At 38.9% G+C, this 16,612-nt stretch overlaps 1 protein-coding gene across 9 annotated transcripts in view; it reads right to left on the reverse strand.

The window, feature by feature from the left end:
- The window catches only part of ALB (albumin), a 135,536-nt gene that overhangs the window by 92,604 nt on the left and 26,320 nt on the right, over window positions 1–16,612 (reverse strand). The window contains exons 3-4 of one of the 9 annotated variants that reach the window (XM_059922862.1): window positions 11,371–11,463; window positions 1,624–1,680 (exon numbers count right to left, since the gene is read on the reverse strand). The exons of 7 other annotated variants lie outside the window; for them this stretch is intronic. The gene's annotated coding sequence lies outside the window, so the exon portion shown is untranslated. The remainder of the gene's footprint in view (window positions 1–1,623; window positions 1,681–11,370; window positions 11,464–16,612) is intronic. One more of the 9 variants, XM_059922861.1, reaches the window with a different exon arrangement.

Raw genomic sequence — 16,612 nt, forward strand, 5'->3', positions numbered from 1 at the left:
GAAGGGAAGGAGGGAAGAAGAGAGGGAGCAAGAGAGAATGAGAATAGAATTTACAGTTATAGTCATATAACTTTTTACAGCATATAAATGGAAACATTCCTTTATTATTTGTAAATGACTGCAGTTTTCACTTCCAAGATGCAAGGCTCTCTACCATTCTTGATAATAAATACTATGCTAGGTTCTGATCACACTTAGACATTCTGTGATGTAAGGTATGACTATATATCTTCCAACCTTTGTATTCCCAAATTCTAAAAACAGGAATGTACAGATTTAGATATATACTGCCAAAGGCAACAAAGAGAGCCTTTCAACTATGCAAAGACAAGTCCTCTCCTGTTAGTCTAGCCATGTCTGTTTCAGTAAAATCTAATGTGTATCCCTAGATTGTCACAATGTACATCAGTAACATAGTACATGTATGGGGAAACAAAATGAAAAAATAAAAATTTAGAACAGAAGACCCTGGATTAACAGCTTTGAAATAATCAAGGCATTTTGGAGTGAGAACAACTAGAATTATAAGAGGGAAATATTGTTACAATTTCTCACTCTGTAATATGAGTTAAAATGAGGGGTGGGGTAATGGGGATGGGGTGGAGAAAAAAGTGGAATGTTATGATACTTAACACTATTCCTGGGTAAGCCCCATGACTATTCATCCAATGTAGTCAGATCACTTTGGAGGACAATGATTTTTAAGTCTTTACCACCCTCAACAAACATACTTGAGGGTGGAATTTCACACTTAGAGATTAACAGCAAAGTTTTCTAGTTAAAACACTTGGTCCAATAGATGGCTTTGTTTGCAACAAAAAGTATTATTTACCTTGTGAACATGGAACGAACAGAAAGTATTAAAAGTTATAGATTGTCACAGTTGATTTTAATATTTTGGGTTTAACATGAACCGTAAAATCCTAACTGGAAAAAGAAGTTTTTTTAAGAAAAGGAATCTGTCAAAAAATATACATATATATGTATATAATACAAGCTTTGGTAAAGACATATAACTTAATTCTCAAAAAAATACGGTTTTCCCCTAAACATCCTATAGAAAGTAACTGATTTTTCAAAAATCTATTCATGTTTTTAAAATATAAAATCCTAATAGTCATGCCATAAAATTATCTGAAAAAGATACTTTCTGCTTCTTTAAATATATATGACCTTCGGTTAAAGAAAACAGAAAATTCAGCCTTTAGATCTTATGCACTATTGAATTTTTCCATTAATGCTTCATCATACTCCTTTCTACTTGTTCTAATTTCAAGTTGAAGGTTGAGGTAGAAGGCAGAGAATAGAAGTTGCATAAACTGTTGCCAACCGAATCTCCTTTTTAAAGTGATTTCAACAGTAAGTCCTTATTCCCAACCACCTAAGATCTAAACTATATCTCAGGGTCCTAGAGCTTCCATAATCTGGACCTAACTTTCCTGCTTTATTCCCAATAATCCTGAGTATTCTTCTTCTCTTCTGGTTGGGCCTATTAAACTCATTCATTCAATAAATATTTGTTTAGTGTTTACCATGTAGTAGACACCAAACCACAATGTAGTGGTGGCACAGGCTCCAGAACCAGACAGATCAAGTTAAAACACAGGTTAAAATACCACTTACTGTGAGGTTTCTTACTGTGTGAGGTTCCTTAACTTCCATTTGCCTCTATTTCCTTATCTGTCAAAAAGGGGTAATATAGTATCATAATTTTATTGTAAAGATTAAAGGAAATAATACATATCAAGTGCATAGAACAGTTCCTGACACATAGTAAGCCCTCAACAAACATTATGTGTTATTAGGTAGTGTATAGTGTCTAAGGAAAACAAAAATTAAAACAAAATTTTCTAAGTGTTATTCCCGGGGAAGTACAGGGTGTTATGGGGAGGGCGGGGGGCGGCAAAAAAGGCAACTGCATTGACAGTAAAGGTTTCCCAGGGAAGCGACATTGAAGCTGAGTCCTGAAATATAAGTTGGAGTCAGCTTGGTAATAGAAGAAAACAGTAGTCTGAGCAAGAAGAACTATATGTGAAAAGGCCCAGGAATGCATTAGCATGGTACTTTGGTGAAACTAAATGAAATTCAGTAGAGCTGAGGAATGAGAGATGAGGTCAGAGAAGTGAGGGAGGATCCAGGTCACAGATTCTTTGAGTTTCAACTCCATACCAAGAGTAATAAAAGGAATTTGGGGATTTTAAGAAGAATGGCAATCTGACCCTATTCGGGCATCAATATAGGTAGTAGCAGAGTGGAGAATAAATTGGAGAGGAAAAGGAGAACAGGATAGTCTCTTGTGTCTTACTGTCATGACATGCTCTATCATCTTTCATAGACCATATAAACACCATAGTCTTTGGAAAGTCTTTCTTCACTTCTTGAACTCTCACTGATCATTTTCTTCCTTCTAAACTCCAGTAGCACTTTTTTTTACTGTGACAATGCACCTTTAATCCATAACCTCACTACAAGGCTATTATCTGAGGGGAGGAAGGCAGAGGGGAGGATTAGTCATCTGTCTTTTCAAGCACAGCTCCAAGAAAGACTCACAAGCTCTTCAGGTCTTGCAGCTTGGATTCCTAGAAAGCAGATTCTGAGATTGAGTTTAGTGTACAGTGAGTACTCTTGGGACTAAGGAGTACCCATGGGATTGACACCTGTGGAAGGGAGAAGAGGAAGCAGGAGAGGGGAGAGGGAGAAGCGAGTAAAGCTCCACCCAACCCCATTAGAAGCTTTGGAGCTAGAATGGTCTTTCAGATGGCAAGGCCTTTATACTCAATCCACTATTGGATATAGGACTTCCCATGTGGGTCTCTGGAACTGAGGCAATCTCTGAAGGTGCTGAAACCTGATGGCTATCTGTAGATAGCTCCTTCAGCAGCTGAGGCATCAGGCCTTCGTTGAAGGGATCCAGGTGGTGTATCACAATGTCACCACACTGGGATAAGATAGCCTGGACTGCTTATCCAAGAAACTTGACCAAAAATCTTCATCAGACTTCCATACATAGTTGTTTATACCTCCTTGTAGCTATGATCTCCTTCACAGAAGAAGGAGTTTTCAGTGTAGACAGACAAGTGGAGAGGAAGACTGTGGAAGAGAAGAATAAGACAAAGAAGAAGCTAGAACATTAGGGGGAACATGTCCGGGCATATATGTTAGCTAGGTATATGCTGTTAGAGGGCTAATATCATCAACTAACTAGAGACACACAATGCTGTGAACTCCTGGAGCACTTAGACACTGAACTTCACTTGAGTGTAGCATTCCCACAGGCCATTGAACAGTTTTACCTGATGCTCTCATTCTTGAGGATATATATATATATAAAATATTTGGCCTATTAAATGGTGTGTTTAAAACAGGGAGCAGATAATAACTGTAAATTTACAGTTGACTGCATGATCTATTTTGCATCTGTGGCTCAAATCCAAAAAAGTAAAGGGAATGTACTTCACTCTTAGAAGATTTCTGCCCTTTAGAATTCCATAGATGAAATCTCTATGGCAATCTCTCAACCCTCTTTATTCCTTTGCTGGGGCCCTGGTACTCTTTAAAGAGAAGAATTAGAAACCCCAATTCTGCCAGGATCTATTGCAACTCCAAAGCTGCGCCGGTATGAGGCTGTCCACCCCCAAGGTTTTAGACCAACTCAGAAGGAGCATGAAATCTAATCCACATTCAAGGGAGCATTATTAGGGAAATGGTCTTTTGTATACACTTGGAGGAATTTAAGTATTTGGTGATACTCTTTAGCCATTAGAATACTCTGGTGTTTTATTTTGATTTGATTCTCCATGATCTAGATATGTCAAAAAATATGGCCTTATATGATTGCCTGGGTTTTGTGGCCCTAGGACCACTATACCATCTTCACCTCTGAGGAAACTCCAGTAAATGTATCTCTGAGACCTTTGGGTTTGAATGTCTATGCTGGATTGTGTGAATTTAGCTAATGCTGAAAACTACATTACTCAAAATTCTTTTCTCTCTGTGTTACTAGGTTAGAGTTGACCAAAAGAGGAACTGCATGAGGGTGTGGGGAAAAGGGAACCCTCTTGCACTGTTGGTGGGAATGTAAATTGATACAGCCACTATGGAGAACAGTATGGAGGTTCCTTAAAAAACTAAAAATAGAAATACCATATGACCCAGCAATCCCACTACTGGGCATATACCCTGAGAAAACCATAATTCAAAAAGAGTCAGGTACCAAAATGTTCATTGCAGCTCTATTTACAATAGCCAGGACATGGAAGCAACCTAAGTGTCCATCATCGGATGAATGGAGAAAGAAGATGTGGCACATATATACAATGGAATATTACTCAGGCATAAAAAGAAATGAAATGGAGGTATTTGTAGTGAGGTGGATGGAGTTAGAGTCTGCCATACAGAGTGAAGTAAGTCAGAAGGAGAAAAGCAAATACAGTATGCTAACACATATATATGGAATCTAAGGAAAAAAAAAAAAAAGGTCATGAAGAACCTAGTGGCAAGACGGGAATAAAGACACAGACCTACTAGAGAATGGACTTGAGGATATGGGGAGGTGGAGAAGTAAGATGTGACAGGGTGAGAGAGTGGCATGGACATATATACACTACCAAATGTAAAATAGATAGCTAGTGGGAAGCAGCCGCATAGCACAGGGAGATCAGCTCTGTGCTTTGTGACCACCTAGAGGGGTGGGATAGGGAGGGTGGGAGGGAGGGAGATGCAAGAGGGAAGAGATATGGGAACATATGTATATGTATAACTGATTCACTTTGTTATAAAGCAGAAACTAACACAACATTGTAAAGCAATTATACTCCAATAAAGATGTTTAAAAAAAATAAAATAAAATAAAAGGCAAAAGTGAAGCAGAGGCCATCGCTGTCAGAAAGTCATTGTTGTCAGACATGGTGACAACAGACACAGAATATTAGCAAGTCCCACCTTATCCTCCCCTGCATTTGGCTCATCCTTACAGCTGCTGGCCCTGCTGGCCAACAGTGACCCCAGGCTCTCCACCAAGTATTTGACTGTGGACCCACAGAGGCAGTAGCTACATGAAGGCAATAACTTCCCAGAGGCAGCAATTTCCATAGATCCCACCTCAAGTTTCCCCTTCACTGCTGCACTTTGGCAGCCTGAAGTACTTGGCTTCTTGCTTTTCCCTGCAAACTTCAACTTGTCTACCAGGCAGATATTTAGAAGGTTCTGATTGGTGATGATTTCTCTGGGTCTCTGACTCCACTCTTCCAAAATTTCATTTTCACAGCTCCTTTCACTTTTAATAAATCCCTTATTCCCCCAAATTTTATAGCGATTCTATTATCCTGAAAGAACCCTGAATGATACCCTTTCCAGCCATGTAAGTTAGAGGAAAGAGAGAAGATGTCAGTGATGTAGAAATGGTAATTACCTTTCAAGAGTGGAAGATCCTCTTCACCTCAGTCTCAATCACACCCTACCATCCGTCTCCTCCTCTCATCATAAAGAGGGGCCTCCATCATCTCCATGGAGGAATCCCTGCCTTAAGGGTACCTCAGGCTGAGATGAACTCTGCCTGTTCTTAACTTTCTAGAGAAAGTTATCTGTGACAATAATTAATTACGCAATATATGAAACTGGTTCGCTCACTGTAAACACTGTCTTTAAGGTGTGAATACACGTATTGAGAGGGCATAAAATTGCTCCATAACCTGATGTTCTTAACAAAGAACAGCACAAATGAAAAGAGAGCTAAGCATATGTCAGGTGCTGTGTTTCATATTCTTCTGGGAAGTCAAACTTTATATCATGTATATATCAGGTACATATAAGGCAAAAGAAATTTATGACTTTATTGATGGACAAGGTTAATCATGTCTGAGACTCTTTGCTCGAAGGTTGACATGGCCCTAGAACCACAGCTAGAAGAGAAAGACTTTATCAGAGGGCAGCAAGAGGCAGACATTTGGGCCAAACAGCATCCGAGGGATCTCCAGAATGACTGGAAGCAGCCTTGAAGAATCAAGGAGTTGTTTTTACAAAAGTGAATCAAAGACAAATGTTGACCTGGCTAGATGCTGGGGTCCATTCAAGACCCCAAACATGACCCATAAGTATATATGGTAATCCTCTTTTCTGACAAAATGTTCTGATGCGTACCACTGCTTATAAGATTTGCATCTAGAATCAAAGCAGGCTCAAAATACCCTAGGAAAAATTACACCTGATCCTCAGAGCTCATTAAAAAACTGTTACCATGGTTCATCATAACCCTTCCCCTTCATATAGATTTAGTATAATTCTTAGTGCTTCCACCAAGATGGGGCACAAAGTATCCTTTACATTAATCACATTCTGCTTCAGAGCCTGTGGCCCTGCTAATTAAGGAGGTGTTCCAAATCCATAAACTATCTGACAATTTAGAGTGATACCATGTATTGCAATTATCGTGTTTCTAGAGTGCAATATCTGAATTCATCCCTCTCCTACTCATTATCCACAGATGAAGATGAAAAAGAATGATCCACCAGATACAGAAAGAAAGAAAAGTCCATGGCTACATATCAAATAAGCAATATGACTAGGTCACTCATCTCATAACAGAGAAGTTGGCCTTTAGCAGTTTTTATATCCCTTCTTCAACAAATATGGGTTTCATGCCCACTGCTTTCTTTTAGGCCTAGCATCACCATAACCTTTGCCACAAGTCAATTCCTGGAAGAAATCCAAAATACCCCAAATGAGTTATGGACATCTCCTGACACAAGAGAGATGGTTTTAATATCCACCATTACCCAGTCACTACAGCACGTGAATCTTCAGTTTCTACAGTCAGCATTGTCCAGACCTAACATGTGGGTTGGCAATTGCTATGTTTATGACAACCCTGGTCAAATCCTCTGGTCCACTTCCCACTGTCCATCTGCCTCAAAGAAATTCACCATGCCTTGCATTATAAGACAAATTGTACGGTCATCCATCCTCTATTTCACCATCATAACCATAACACTTTTCACCTCCTTTCTTCAGATCAGTCCTCACCTTTTACTCCAATTCCAAACTTTAGTAAAGAGCCCAATACAATAACCAGGACTTATCCAGAAAACTCCTCTGTATCCTTAGAAGCTTCTCTTGAGCTCTCACTTTATTCCCTTTCTTTAATTGAAATTTGTCCCCTGAAGATACCCCTTCCTCTAAGACCCTCTCTAGTACACGTTTGTTGGCAGGTATAAGAGAGAGTTCTTGTCTAATGGCTTCTATTTTCTTCATAAAATAGGAGATGAGATCATCAAAAAGATGATCTTCTAAAAGATCAAGGAACAATTGGAGGGGTCAGAGATTGGACCAATTCATCAGCAAGTCCTATTGGCTCTGACTTCAAAATCTGTCTTAAATCCAACTCCTTCCAGTTACCTCCATCACTAACATGGCAGTCTAAGCCAGCATTGTATCTTGCTGAACCTACCAAATCAGCATTCTGACCGGTCTCCCTATATCTTTTTGGTCTCCTCCACATAAGCAAGTAGGATGATCTTTTCAAAACACAAATCATCGCACTCTCTGGCTTAATACACTTCAATGGCAACCCATCTTTCTTTGGTTAAAGACAGAAATTCTTACCATAGCCCTCCTTTACTTCCTTGGACGTTACCTACTTCTTAGACTCATCTGGCAAAATGTTTTTCATAGCTTTCTGACACAATGGTAACAATAGCCTTCTTTCAACTACTTGAAGCCACGATAATTCCTTTTACTACAGGGACTAAGATTGGATGTACTTCATCCCTCCTTTACAGGGGTTAATTCCTCTTTTCCCTTAAGATCTCAGATCAGCCATAATTTCTCAGGGAAGCACTTTTATACTCTCTTATAGTATTATGTACTTCATCCTCATAGCACTAAACATAGTTATAGCTTTCCATTAATTATAGTTATATTATTATATTTATATTTGCTTAAGTGGGATAGTTATATTATTATGTTATATCTAGCATTAATTTCCATTATGTAATTTTTGGTTTAATGTATGATGTCTTTCTCCCACTTAGCTTGTAAGCTTAATAACAATAGGGACCATGTCTGTTTTTGTTCACTATTGTATCCTCAAGCTCTAGCCTGCTGCCTAATACATATATGGTAGGTGCTCACTGAGTATCTGTTAAATAAATGAAAGCTTAAATTGACAGTCTTGAACACTTAGGGAGGCAATACAAAGAGAAGACTCTGTGGCTCTTCTCATAACAGATGTGTGCCACCTATTACTCCTATTACTACTTTCTAACCTACACAAGAACAAGCTTCCTGACCCATAAAATGGGGGTCTTCCACTTCCAGGTTTTCCATCCCTGCATCCCAAATTCATTTTCACTAATCCCTGTGCACATGTCCCTAGAACTTCACTCAGAACCCAATTCCTTTGCAACTTATCCCAACTGCCAAAGACAAGGAGCCAAAATACACAGTAGGGAATGATCTGGACTTTGCCATTATTATAGCTAGTCCTGGTACTTTGTCTGGTATATAGTAGAGGAAAACACAAGTGAACAACCACTGATGTGAATCCCTCATGTAAGGTCCAGTGATTTGGGTTGAGGTATTACTCCATGATCAAAAATGGGGGGTATGGTCCCTACAGAAATGGGGATTGAGTCCTTACAGAAAAATTAAAGTGAAGCAGTTTGAAGTGGGAATGATTTGAAGTGGGAATGATTGTTAGAACACTCTTTTGAGAGCAGGCCAAGAATCAAAAAGAAGAAACCAAACACCAAAGTCTAGTTCAAAGGACAGGAGCAGAACTATAAATTGGGAATGGAGCCACAGTCAAAGGCCAGATGGACTATGGAATGAATGATTGCACATCAGGAACCTGGGAGGTGTCTACACAATAATCATAGTGAACAGATCAGAGCAGGCAAATGAACCTCCTACTAAAGAAAACTGACTCCTTCAAAGGCAATCCTTGGAAAGTCTTCCCTTCCTTGAAAGGCCAAGCCTGGGTGTTTGTGTAGTAGTCAGAAGGAAAATCACCCCGTAATCAATTTCCTTTAATTCAGGCCCCCTCACATATTCAGCATGTGACCCACACCCAATAACAATTAAGCTTCAGAAATAGGTAAACGTCTCTGGTAACTAACAGGGAGCTTCAAGTAATCCAGCCCTTCTCACACTGAGAGTGACAAATCCGTTAACCTCATTGCCATGTTATTCCTTTCTCCCACTGTTTTCTTGTGTTCACAAAATCATGAACTCCGATTTGTCTTCTGGCTTTTAGCTAAACATTCATTCCTTGCATCTGACAACAGATTCAGTTTCAGTAACATTCTCCAGGTTTTTGACTTAGACAATGCTTTATACTTATTTTTTATCTCTTATTTCTTCTAGCTACTCCAGATAATTAATTAACCTACTTGATACTGTCTCTGGAGTCCTTTATCTGGCTTAAACTTTAATGGCTGATGTCTCTATCCAACCTGTCCTAAACCTTCCCACTCTCAGAGTAGCAAGAACAGGATTTATAGAATATACAACTTAATGTGCATATAGTTATTATCTTATAAATAATTGTGCAGTTCCTTGCTGTTTCCTGTATATAGGCCATATCTCACTAAATAAATTTCTTGAGGAATAGGATTGATTTTATACTACCTCTCTAGTGCTTATAATGCTGAGCACCTAATCAATATATTGAGGTTGCAAATAAAAACAAATTGTAGATGAGGTACAATGGGTATGGCAATGTTTAGCCTCATTCAAAGAAGCCATTCTGAGAAGTTAAATGTTACCAGATCCCATTTAACATTTCTACAAACAAATTTGATGAAATACTAATAGTCTTAATAAGTAAGATAGTTTTAAAAATAATGTGTTCATTTGTTTTTAAAGAATGTGTGTTATATTCGGGAGTGGTCAAGATGGTGGAGTAGGAAGACCCTGAGCTCACCTCCTCCTATGGGCACACCAAAATTACAACTAATTACAGAGAAACTATCAATAAGAATGATCTAAAGATTAGCACACACACAAAAAAAGATTTTTCACAATAAAAATATAAAGAAGGAACCACAATGAGACAGGTAGGAGGGGTGGAGATACTATATAGTCAAGACCCACATTCCTGGGTAGGTGAGCCACAAATGGGAGGATAATAACAGTTGCAGAGGTTCTCCCCAAGGAGTGAGGGGACTGAGCCCCACATTGGGATCCTCAGAAGGGGGTCCTAGACCAAGAACATGAGCCACCAGAACATCTGGTTTTGAAGGCCAGCAGGGCTTTCATACAGGAGAGCCAGAGGGCTGTAGAAAACAGACTCTGCTCTTAAAGGGCTCATACAAATTCTCACATGCTCTGAGACCTAGCATAGAGACAGTAATTTGAAAGTATCCTGAGTTAGATCCACTTGCTGATCTTGGAGAGCCTCCCAGAGAGGCAACAGGAAACTGGGACTACCCTTGGGGACACAGACACTGGTGACATCCATTTGGGGGTGCTCATTCTACCATGAGGACTGGTGCTAGCAAGTGCCATTTTTGAGTCTTCCCTCTAGGCTATTAGTGACAGGTGCTTACCCATTTACCAGTGGGCTGGCAACAGTCATGGGACAGCCAGGTATGCCATGGGTTTGCCCACCAGTAGCTGGCAGCCTCCACATGAGGCAGGCCTGGCAACCAACAGAGCCAAGGACCAGCCCTGCCTACCAGCTCGCCCACAATAGGCAGCCTCACCACAACAGAAGGGCCCACTCAGCCCACATAGGAGGCACCCCTACAGCATATAGCTCTGGTGACAAGAAGGGAGTATGCTGTTGGGTCCCATAAGATGTGTCCTATATAAGGCCACTTCCACAAGATTGGGAAATGTAACTGACTTACCTAATATACACAAATAAACACAGAGAATTAGGCTAAATGAGGTGACAAAGGAATATGTAACAAATGAAAGAACAAGATAAAACCACAGAGGAAGAACTAAGTGAAGTGGAGATAACCTACCCAATAAACAATTCAAGGTAATGATAATAAAGACGCTCATCAAACTTGGGAGAAGAATGGATGAACACAGTGAGAAGTTTAACAAAGAGTTAGAAAATGTAAAGAAGAACCAAACAGAACTGAAGAGTACAATAACTGAAATTAAAAATATGCTAGAAGGAATCACAGTAGATTAGATGATACAAAGGAACAAATCAGTGAACTGGATGATGGAACAGTGAAAATCACCCAAGCTGAAGAGAAAAAAGAAAATAATAAATTTTAAAAATGAAGACAGTTTAAGAGACCTCTTGAGAACATCAAGTGTACTAACATTCACATTATAGGGTTCCCAGAAGGAGAAGAGAGAGAGAAAGGGGCAGAGAACATATTTGAAGATATAATATCTGAAAAATTGCCTTACCTGCAAAATGAAACAGACATTCAGGTACAGGAAGCAAATAAGATCAGAGAGTCCCAAATAAGATCAACTCAAAGAGGTCCACACCAAGACACACTGTAATTAAAATAGCAAAAATTAAAGAGAGAATCCTAAAAGCATCAAAGGCAAAGCAACTAGTAATGTACAAGGGAATTTCCATAAGATTGTCACCTGACTTTTCAGCAGAAATTTTGCAGGCCAAAAGGGAGTTGCATGATATATTTAAAGTAATAAAAGGAAAAACTACAACCAAGAATACTCTACCCAGCAAGGCTATCATTCAGATTTGAAGGAGAGATAAAGAGTTTTACAGACAGCAAAAGCTAAAAGAGTCCAGCACCACCAAACTAGTTTTACAAAAAAATTAAAAGTACTTCTCTAAGTGGAAAAGATCATAACTAGAAATATGAAAATTATGAAATAAAAAATCTCATTAGTAAAGGCAAATATGCAGTAAAGGTAGTGGATCAATCACATACAAATCTAGTAGGAAGGTTAAAGACAAAAGTAGTAAAATCATCTGTATCCACAGTAAGTATTTAAGGGATTAAAAAAATAAAAATATGTAAAATATGATGTCAAAAACATTAAACGTGGGGGGCAAAAGAATGCAGGGTTGTTAGAATGTGTTTGAACTTAAGTGATCATCAACTTAAGTTTGATCATCATCAACATCAAAATAATCACGTATATATATATAGACTGCTATATATCAACCTCATAGTAACTACAAACCAAAAATCTGTAACAGATTCACACACACAAAAGAGAAAGAAATCCAAACACAGCACTAAAGGTAGCCATCAAATAACAAGGCAAGACACCAAAAGAAGAAAGGAGCAGAAAAGAACTACAAAAACAACCCCAAAACAATTAACAAGATGATAACAAGTTCATACCTATCAATAATTATTATAAATGTAAATGGACTAAATGCTCCAGTCAAAAGACATAGAGTGGCTGAATGGATTAAAAAAACAAACAAACAAAAAAACAAGACCCACATATATGCTGCCTTCAAGTCTAAACACACACACAGGCTAAAACTGAGGGGAAACAAAAGGAAAGGGAAGCTTGAGTAGCAATACTTACATTAGATGAAACTGACTTTAAAACAAAGAGTGTAAGTGTAACAAGAGACAAAGAAGAACACTACATAATGATAAAGAGATCTATCCAACAATAAGCTATAACAATTATAAATGTAAATGAACCCCACATAGGAGCACCTAAATACATACAGCAAATATTAACAAACATAAAGGGAAAAATTGAGAGTAATCTAATAATAGTAGGGGACTTTACTACTCCACTTACCTCAATGGACAGACCATCCAGACAGAAAATCAATAAGGAAACACTGGCCTTAAATGACCCATTAGACCAGATGGACTTCACAGATATATATAGAACATTCTATCCAAAATCAGTGAGACAGACATTCTTTCCAAGTGCACAGGGCATATTCACCAGGATAGATCACATCCTAGACCACAAAACAAGTCTCAGTAAATTTAAGGAGACTGAAATAATATGAAACATCTCTTCTGACCACAAAGATATGAGACTAGCAATCACTACAAGAAAATGCAAAAAACAAAACAAAACAAAAAAAAAAAGTGGAGGCAAAACAATACACTGCTAAACAACCAATAGGTCACTAAAGAAATCAAAGAAGAGATTAAGTAATACCTGGAGACAAATGAAAATGAAAATAAAACAATCCAAAATCTATGGAATGTAACAAAAGCAGTTCTAACAGGGAATTTTATAGCGATACAAGCCTACTTTGGGAAATAAGAAAAATCTCAAACAAAAAACCTAACCTTACACTTAAAGAAACCAGTAAAAAAACAAACAAAAAAAAATAGAAAAGGCCAAAAAAACTACGAGCTGGTTCTTTAAAAAGATAAAAACATTGATAAACCTTTAGCCAGACTGATCAAGAAAAAGAGAGGACCCAAATGAATAAAATCAGAATTTAAAAGAAGTTACAACAGCCTGCCATGTCCTGCCCACTGCCTGCTGCACACAGTGGAGTGTTGCTCTGTGGCAGGAGAGGGAGATGCCATGTCCTGAGACCTGCAAGAGTCCTTAGGATGGACTGACTACCAAGTGAGGGTTCTTGGCTTCACGACGCAGGAAAGAATCCAAGAGCTGGCCAAAGAAAAGTGAAGCTACCATTTTAAGCACTAAGATGTCATTTGATCTTCATAAAAACAACTTTGAGACCTTCTTTTGTGAAATGTCAGTTAAAGTCATTTGACCCATTTTTTCCATCTCACCACATTTGGAAAAGCAGAGCTCTGGAGACTCCCTCTTGTGAGAGCACCAGAATCACAACTGCTGAACAATCAACGGCAGGAAGACACTGGAATTCACCAAAAAACATACCCCACATCCGAAGACAAAGGAGAAGCTGCAATGAGATGGTAGGAGGGAGTCAATCACAATAAAATCAAATCCCATAACTGCTGGGTGGCTAACTCACAAACTGGAGAACAATTATACCACAGAAGTCCACCCACTGGAGTGAAGGTTCTGAGTCCCACGTCAGGCTTCCCAACCTGGGGGTCCGGCAACAGGAGGAGGAATTCCGAGAGAATCCGACTTTGAAGGCTAGTGGAATTTGATTGCAGGACTTCGACAGGACTGGGGGAAACAGAGACTCCACTCTTGGAGGGCACACACAAAGTAGTGTGTTCATCAGGACTCAGGGGGAAGGAGCAGTGACCCCATAGGAGACTGAACCAGACCTACCACCTAGTGTTGGAGGGTCTCCTGCAGAGGCGGGGGGTGGCTGTGGCTCACTGCAGGGACAAGGACACTGGCAGCAGAAGCTCTGGGAAGTACTCCTTGCCATGAGCCCTCCCAGAGTCTGCCATTAGCTCCACCAAAAAGCCTGTAGCCTCCAGTGCTGAGTCGCCTCAGGCCAAACAACCAACAGGGAGGGAACTCAGCCTCACCCATCAGCAGACAAGCAGATTAAAGTTTTACTGAGCTCTACCCACCAGAGCAACTGCCAGCTCTACCCACCACCAGTCCTTCCAATCAGGAAGCTTGCACAAGCCTCTTAGATAGCCTCATCCAACAGAGGGCAGACAGTAGAATCAAGAAGAACTACAATCCTGCAGCCTGTGGAATGAAAAGCACATTTACAGAAAGATAGACAAAATGAAAAGGCAGAGGACTATGTACCAGATGAAGGAACAAGATAAAACCCCAGAAAAACAACTAAATCAAGTGGAGATAGGCAACCTTCCAGAAAAGTAATTCAGAATAATGATAGTGAAGATGATACAGGACCTCGGAAAAACAATGGAGGCAAAGATCAAGAAGATGCAAGAAATGTTTAAGAAAGACCCAGAAGAATTAAAGAACAAACACCTCAAAGAATTAAAGAACAAACAAACAGAGATGAAGAATACAATAACTGAAATGAAAAATACACTAGAAAGAATCAATAGCAGAATAACTGAGGCAGAAGAACGGATAAGTGACCTGGAAGACAGAATGGTGGAATTCACTGCTGAGGAACAGAATAAAGAAAAAAGAATGAAAAGAAATGAAGACAGCCTAAGAGACCTCTGGGACAACATTAAATGCAACAACATTCGCATTATAGGGGTCCCAGAAGGAGAAGAGAGAGGGAAATGACCCGAGAAAATATTTGAAGAGATTATAGTCGAAAACTTCCCTAACATGGGAAAGGAACTAGCCACCCACGTCCAGGAAGCACAGAGAGTCCCAGGCAGGATAAACCCAAGGAAAAACACGCCAAGACACATAGTAATCAAACTGACAAAAATTAAAGACAAAGAAAAACTATTAAAAGCAACAAAGGAAAAATGACATATAACATACAAGGGAACTCCCGTAAGGTTAACAGCTGATTTCTCAGCAGAAACTCTACAAGCCAGATGGAAGTGGCATGATATATTTAAAGTGATGAAAGGGAAGAACCTACAGCCAAGATTACTCTACCCAGCAAGGGTCTCATTCAGATTTGACAGAGAAATCAAAACTTGAAAGATAAGCAAAAGCTAAGAGAATTCACAACAACCAAACCAGCTCTGCAGCAAATGCTAAAGGAACTTCTCTAAGCAGGTAACACAAGAGAAGAAAAGGACCTACAAAAACAAACCCAAAACAACAGAGAAAATGCTAACAGGAACATACATATCGAAAATTACCTTAAATGTGAATGGATTAAATACTCCAACCAAAAGACACAGGCTTGCTGAATGGATACAAAAACAAGACCCATATATATGCTATCTACAAGAGACCCTCTTCAGACCTAGGGACACATACAGACTGAAAGTGAGGGGATAGAAAAAGATATTCCATGCAAATAGAAATCAGAAGAAAGCTGGAGTAGCAATACTCATATCAGATAAAATCGATTTTAAAATAAAGAATGTTACAAGAGACAAGGAAGGACACTACGTAATGATCAAGGGATCAATCCAAGAAGAGGATATAAAAATTATAAATATATATGCATCCAACATATGAGCACCTCAATACATAAGGCAAACGCTAACAGGTATAAAAGAGGAAATCAATGGTAACACAGTAATAATGGGGTACTTTAACACCTCACTCACACCAATGGACAGATCAGCCAGTCAGTAATTTAATAAGGAAACACAAGCTTTAAATGACACAAGAGACCAGATAGATTGAATTGATATTTATAGGACATTCCGTCTGAAAACACCAGATTACGCTTTCTTCTCAAGTGCACACGGAACATTTTCCGGGATAGATCACATCTTGGGTCACAGATCAAGCCTAGGTAAATTTCAGAGAATTGAAATCATATCAAGCATCTTTTCTGACCACAACGCTATGAGATTAGAAATAATTCACAGGGAAAAAATGTATAAAACACAAACACATGGAGGGTAAACAATACATTACTAAATTACCAAGAGATCACTGAAGGAAATCAAAAATACCTAGAGACAAATGACAACAGAAACATGACGATCCAAAACCTATGGGATGCAGCAAAAGCAGTTCTAAAAGGGAAGTTTATAGCAATACAATCCTACCTCAAGAAACAAGAAAAATCTCAAATAAACAATCTAACCTTACACCTAAAGGAACTAGAGAAAGAAAAATAAAGAAAACACAAAGTTAGTAGAATGAAAGAAATCATAAAGATCAGAGCACAAATAAATGTAATAGAAACAAACAATAGCAAAGATCAATGAAA

The sequence above is a fragment of the Balaenoptera ricei genome, chromosome 5, assembly GCF_028023285.1.
Source record: "Balaenoptera ricei isolate mBalRic1 chromosome 5, mBalRic1.hap2, whole genome shotgun sequence".
Classification (NCBI taxonomy): Eukaryota; Metazoa; Chordata; class Mammalia; order Artiodactyla; family Balaenopteridae; genus Balaenoptera; species Balaenoptera ricei.